This window comes from Pyxicephalus adspersus, chromosome 5, assembly GCF_032062135.1.
Source record: "Pyxicephalus adspersus chromosome 5, UCB_Pads_2.0, whole genome shotgun sequence".
Taxonomy (NCBI): Eukaryota; Metazoa; Chordata; class Amphibia; order Anura; family Pyxicephalidae; genus Pyxicephalus; species Pyxicephalus adspersus.
The window spans coordinates 43296753-43304355 of NC_092862.1; positions in this window are offsets into that span (position 1 = coordinate 43296753).

The following is a 7603-nucleotide window of genomic DNA, read 5'->3' on the forward strand; positions in this document are numbered from 1 at the left end:
GGAGGTCAAGATTGCCCCATAGTTGTAAAAAAAGTGATGAATGACTGTGTAAGTGAAAAGTATTTTAATGAAATCTAAAGTTGAACAAGACTAATTCAATACAATCAATCTGTTTGTTAAATGAAAACAAACATTTATATTAGCAGAGAGATGGAACGAATTGCCATTCTTTGGACCAAATGTTCACTGCAGTACACAGTATATCTGTGTACTACACAATATGAAGGGTCAGTCATGTGTGACCATGTCATACCCAAAGTAAGAAGAACTTTTCCCAGCATCCCTGAATTACTGTAAAATCCATGTGTCTTCAAGGAGTGACTTGTTTTCAAAGGAAGTAGGTGATAGTAGGTGAGTAATTTTAAGATCCTTTTTTGGTAAAAAAGAAACTAAAAGGCTTGAGAATTCCTGTAGCTGCACAAATACAACCAATCACAGCTACGACCAAGCACAGTTCCACATTGTTTTTTTTTTTATTTAAATAATTCAGTTCCAAAAATAATGCTTACAATTTACAGTGGTCAATATGAGTGTGTTACAAATTTGCCTTTTTTAATTTTGTCTATAGTTGAACTTTGTTGCTGCATATTATTAGTGCCTGTTCACTGCCCTAACTGTTCATAGCACATCAGCAGACATGCCTTTAAGGATGGCTGCATGAATGACAGCATAGGAAAAATGGCTTTGGCATACTAATGAAGTCATTCATTATAATAGTATTCTGCAAAATACTTTTAATATCATTTACAGACTTTGATACTATGCAGACTAAAATCAGAAAAGTACCATGCAGTGAATTTTATTTGCAAAGTATGTATCTGGGCATGTACTCGAAGATTCCATTAGACAACCATATCTTCTAAGCTAATAAAATCAGAGAACACAGCCATAGTAAAGGTCAGTTCAATTACTCTTCTACCAGACAAGCATTTTTAGAATTCATAAAATAGTAATTGTAATTTTAAAGAAAAATGTATTTTCCATTGTCAGGGGACATGTAAGGAACAACATTTCATCATTTCTACAAGAAGTAGCAGAAGAAACTTACATTTCAAAATTCAGAATGTTCGACACTAAAATGTTAATGACATGCAAGATAGATAAAACTAAAATGGAAAATAAGTTGTATTATTGTGAAAGTTTTACAGCCTATTTTGATGTCTTCTGCTTCCTGTCTGTACCTGAACCTCCAAGCTTTTAATCCAACTTCAGGCATAAATTAATCTGAAATCTTTGTTCTTGCTGAAAATACATCTACTGGGAATTTCTATCCACTTTAGCTTTATAGTATGGTTTGTAGCCTCCGGAAATTGATTGGAATTGTGTCATACAATGATTTGTCCTGCATATATAAACTTTAAATGGAACCATTTAATGTATGGCAAAATTCATGCATTCAGAGGAACAAAAGGCTTTCTGTGCAGAGGTGCTAGAAAACGGCCCTTATTTTAAAAGCTAGTTTGCAACATGCAAAAAGTGTTGCATTTTTTTCCATAGAAATTTTTTTTTCATTGTAGGCTATAATTCTTATGCATAACTCACCAAAATATGTCCAATATTTAATACATTTAATAATAAACGTTAAATTTAAAAAAAACACACAATTCTGTTAAAAAAATAAATAAAAACAATAGTTAAACATGTAATGTAAGTGTACAGTAGCATATATAATATATATAGAATTATATATATATTATTTGAAGATTTCTTTGTATTGGACTCAATGGCCCTCATTTATCAAAGTTCTTCAAGGCTGGAGAGAATACACTTTCATCAGTGAAGCTGTGTGATCCAGCAAACCTGGAATGGATTTCCTAAAAGTCATTAGCTATTAGCAAATGTTTTCAACCCTGGACCAGATCCATTCCAGGATTGCTGAATCACCCAGCTTCACTGATGAAAGTGTATTCTCTCTAGTCTTGGAGAACTTTAATAAATCAGGGCCAATGCATCTATTTTGTATTGAATCCAATACAAAATTATTTGAATTTCCCGCCGATCTGCCCGCCCACACTGACGCCACTAGGAAACTCCAGAGAACGTCTCTGCATTTCGCAGCTGAAGATCGAAGGAGACGGACGGGTCCCCAAGACCTGTGGGGACCAGCATGACACCGGGGGACAGTGATGGAACAAGGTAAATGTTTTTTTTTTTAGGGTAAAGTGACCACAAGTTTGACTCAGGACTACCAATATTTGCAGATAAAATCACACCCGGGAATACTGCTTAGGGAGGTTAATACTTTCTTTAACTACCTTCACCCTCTACTGCGTGATCCTGCTTCATTACCCCTGTGATATCATTACAGGGGTTGCAAAGATCTATTCCCAGGAGCTGACTCCAGTGACTCCGCTGAGGATAAGTTTAGTTGAAGTGTGTGTGTGAAAAAACCACCATGACAGCAGAATAAATTTAGTAAATTTATTGAGTAAGTTTAACCAAGGACAGAGGGTTTCTCAGCCAACAGCACCGCATCCGTAAGCACCTCTCACACACTGTATCGGCACATTAATGAAATTACTCCATTTGTATGGAAACCACCCTAGGAAATGTTCAAGCGTGACCAACAGGACAGATAGAAAATGGCAGAAGAGAAAGAGGACAGCACAGAGGGAGAGCAGTGGGCCTGATGATCCTGTTAGTCCATCAGACAGGAAATGAGGTGGGCTCATTATACATTTTGCCATTTATAATGCTTGTTGGTGGAAGTTGCAGGGACTAAAATGAAATAAGAGAACTTTCTAGAAGTGTGAACAAAAAAACTTGAGGCAAATTTGCTCCTTGCTATTAATTGTGTGAACAGTACCCTTTCTTTGAAAAATATTTTAAAAATATCCTTTTTGTTTAATACCACTGAAACTTGTATTCATTATTGTTAGTTTAAATGTTGGCATCTACATCCCTGTGTGTTAAAAAATGTATTTCAATTTTTATTTATATTGTTTTACTTTTTATTATAATAGTATTGGTAAATGGCATTCACAATAAATATATGTGTTTTGTGTGATAAGCAGAGGGCTTTTACTTTAGTCTTTGATTATTTGCAATACTCAATAGTGGGAGATGTGTCATTTTATCTATAGAATAATAAATCTGGACTTGTTTTACCAAGCAGTTTTCCTAGTACAGGTAAAAAAAATAATGTTTTGACAGTACTGCAGAGGCAAATTCTATCCTCATTTTTTATTCCTTTTTTAAATCGCATGTTACCAAGATTTTAATTATCACCGAGACAACATACTTACACGAGTAAAATAAAACACACTTAGAAAGGTTTATTGGCCCTCTTGTGTACACTGTAGTTTTGTGCCAATTATCTTTTGTTGCTTCCTTATAGTGAACAACTATTTGTTCTATAAAGTCTCTCTGCTACAATGTATAAAATTATATTAAAAGCAATGCACACTGTTTTTTGTTTTGTTTGAACTTTTTTTCTTTATTTACTACTACTTAAACAAAGGTGGCTGCAAAGCAATATTATGCTATATATATATATATATATATATATATATATATATATCGAGAAAAAGAAAATAAAAGCTACAGTTAAACCATAAACTAAAAGCATTAAACATTTATTAGAATATATTTGTCCCAAAACCATTATAGTTTTCTTTTAAATAGAAAATCAATAAATATACTGTACTGCATTCAGAGAAGATAAAGTTAGGAATTAAAGTTAGAAAATGCTGCTTTTAAAACATAATCTTGTCCAAGTGTGGGTGGTGGTGATTTATGGTTTTTTGTATTCTGCCCAAGGATATCAATTAAACTTTATCAGCTAAGAAATAAACAACATTAAGGTGCACCATGTTCTTTACCTGACTAGTTTTAAAAAAATATGTGAAAGTGTTCTCTTACAATGATTGAAAAAGGATTTCTTTTTTTAAAGTTAAACTGATAGGTAAGGAACAGCCAAAATCTAAGATATAAATCACTATATATGCTATTGTTAAAAAATCATACATTTCAGTTGCCATGGGTTAATTCATGTATGGCTAAGGGGGGATTTATTAACTTTTTTTAGTTATTGATATTGTTTTTATGTTTTTTTCACAAAAAGTTTGTATGAGTATTTTATTTGTAAAACAAAAATTCAAACTTTTTATTATTTATCAATATTTATAAACATAAATTCATATACACATAAATACGTTTTCAACATGCATCCTCAATATACATAGTTGAACACAAAGTAAAGATATTCACTCAAAGTTCTGCATCCTTAATTATCTCTCATTTCCAGGTTGCTGAATAGACAATGGAAAAGGAGCCATGTAAACAGATATTTGTTAAGCCCCTGCCACCAGGGGTATTGGAATTTCAGTATGGAAACATTTGATCCAATCCTGACTTTCTTTTTACTCTTTTTATGCTTTTCTACTTAAACTTTAAAAATGTCCACCTAACACTACTGATTCAGACCCACGCTTCAATACCATACAATTGCTTCACCCGCTTTAGAGTTCTTCCAAGCCATCCCTATGGTCTTGTATTGGGCAATGGCCTATCCTTTTTAATGGAATACAACATAACAAAACAGATTCATCTTTCCCATTTTAGCAATACCTCAGTGACATGTTAGAACATAGCGCTTAATAACTCAGCTTCTGTGTTTTCCCTTTCCCTTCCCTAACTCTGCTTCTGTGTTTTATAACAAAAGTTATATATATATATAACACTTTAACACTATAACACTTTAATAATATATATATATATATATATATATATATATATATATATATGTGTTTGTCTAAGATATTCAAATAAATAATTAATTAATATTTAATACCCTAAAATATTTTGGCATGATGTTTTAACCTAACACAGTGAAATGATTATTATTGTACTTCACACAATATAAGGTTGCGCAAATACCATTAATGTTTCGGAACACTTACAATATGGAATGAAAGCCAACCAAAGTTTCAGCTGGATCTGACTACTTCACTATAGTTACAGAAAAACAAACACTCTTACTGTTCCTATCGGGAGCCTAAAACAACTGTAGACTTTTGTATTGAAAAGAGTATCAGGAAACAATTTCATAATAAACAAGTGTATCAATAATATCTATCATTTTGGCTACCTGATCTGAAACATGACAATCTGGCACATTTCAATACAAATAAGAACAAAATGAATACTAAGGAATTACATGGTTGGTGAGGCTGAAAAACGATCATCATGTTTAGCCTTTCACCTTTAGCCTGTAGGTTTGGCTCTAAGGATCACAAAACTGTTTCCAATTTTTCATTAATAGAGAAAATACTTTCCTTTATGACCTCCATGGGCAGTCAGATCAATTCCCTGAATCAAAATATTGCTCTTACTTTTTAACAATTATTACTTTTGATGTTACTAGTTCTTAGAAAATGATGCTGTCGTGAAGTAAATTGAATTTTTGAAATGAGCAGAAATGACCAAAGACCCACCCACGATAAGGCAGGTGTTTTTTTCAGAAATAGACAGGCAATTTCCTTTCTGCAATATCCTGTCTAACCTGTCTGATTCCTGCCTAGCTGTCAAATCTTGCTGAGCATCCACACGTTGGTTGCCAGAGAAACCCGGTAATCCCATCTTCCTTAGTGTGTACCAAGAATGGATGAACTCTTTCACACCTGTGTGGGAGTTACATCATCCTGGCCTGACCAATCAAAATGACAGAAAGTTGTCTGCAGAAAGAAAAGAAGGAACAAGATGGCAGAGCCCGGCAACGGAACTAGGTCAGTTGAGTTTTGAAGGCTTAGTTTCACTTTAGGTATTCTATAGTTTTAGACTTCTTAGGGAATATACATTTCAAAAAGGCTTTTTATATGAAAATACAATATTATATTCAGGTAAAACATAGTAGACCAAATTGCATGTACCCCAGTGTTCACTAAACAGGAACATACAGAGAATACAGTAGGATGTTCAGGATCATGTTTAGCAGGATTTCCACCCCAACAAAGTCTCAGCTGACATATCAGAACTAGATATTTGAATGGCTGTTAAATAGTTTACAGTCCCATACATAATTTGACATATTCCCCAAAGTGGGAGACCAAAGTTTTTTTATCACATGAGGGTGAGGAAGGTAATGCTATAACCATAAGGTAGTCAGAGAACATCAGACACGGGCAGCATAAGGTAGCTGGGCTCCAGTGCTGTGGCTGGTGGAGGATAAGGTGGCAGATTGCCTGTGGTTGCCATAAATTGGAGCCGACAAAAGTTCTGAACGAGAGGCAACCATTTCCAGTATTTATGTCAATGTGTATACTGTAACATAGAAAGCTTCTCTTTTATACCAGTTTTTTTATTGTTTAAATGTCATAAAGGTTATATATATAATAAAAATGTCTGTAACTAACAAGTTACTCAATTTGTAACATAGTAAGTTGTGCCTAGAGCCAAGTAACTGCAAATGAAGTATGCACTTTACCAACAGAGAACGCCAAGAACAGTCCAGTTAATTTGATTGAAGGTGTCAAGTGAACCACTGGATAGCAGCCATGGATGTTTGCATTTTTTGAATGATTGAACAGGAGATTCTTGTACTGAATGTCATACTAATCTAGTCATATCAGAATACAACTAGTGGAGATGTATCCTAAACCAACATACTCTATGTTACTCATCTGGGAATTATAAATGTGTACATGCTTAAATAACATTTCAAGTTGAAGTTTAATATTCAAATTTTGTTTTATTTCCATGGTTCATCCTACCCACTCATCCACATACTGGTGGTATTTTTAAATAAAACCTTTCCATTTTCATTAAATACTTTATCTTTGACCCAGTGACATAACTACAATGTTTCGTAATTTTCATGCATTACAGCAGACCACCTTGTGTAACACTCACATTCTTGAACTTCTATGATTAAAGAGACTAAAATCCATGACTGTGGACGGTCAGAGTATTCATCGGCTCCCAACAACCAATGTAAACAGCATTATTCACATCAACTGATTATAGATGGGGTTCCCCCAACTTCTGAAAATATTGTAAGGATCCCTCAGGGCAAAAAGGTTGAGAAAGACTGCAACAGCATTTACTACATAAACTGATTTTCATAATTATGCATGAGTGCAAAAACCCAAAAAATGTAAAAGTGAGACAGGGAACCCACCTTTCCATATTACATAGTTACATAGTAGGTTAGGTTGAAAAAAGACATAAGTCCATCAAGTTAAACCACTAGGGAAATAAACATATCCCGGATATAAAACCCTATGGGCACACTTTTGTCTTCTTGCAGTCCTCAGGGTCTTCAGGGACAGGCAATGTTCCTCCTTTAATAACTGTTCTTAGCTGCCCAATCACCTCCTAGCTGCCAATTTTGTTAAATTTTTGTTGCACGTGCCAAGAATAATTGAACACCCAGGGGCATGCATAGGAATTACATCATCTCGGCAAGGCCAATCAAGTTGAACAAAGGTCACATGAAGAAAAGAAAAAAAACAGGTGTACCCTGGGATGGAACAGGGATAGATGAGTGTTTAAGATTTAGTTCTGCTTAAATTCTTTTTAGGCATACAGGAATGTATTTGAAGTCAGTTTTTTTAATATACATTTTTATTGAAAGAGGTTTTTTTTTGTTTAGGTTGGATGTTCT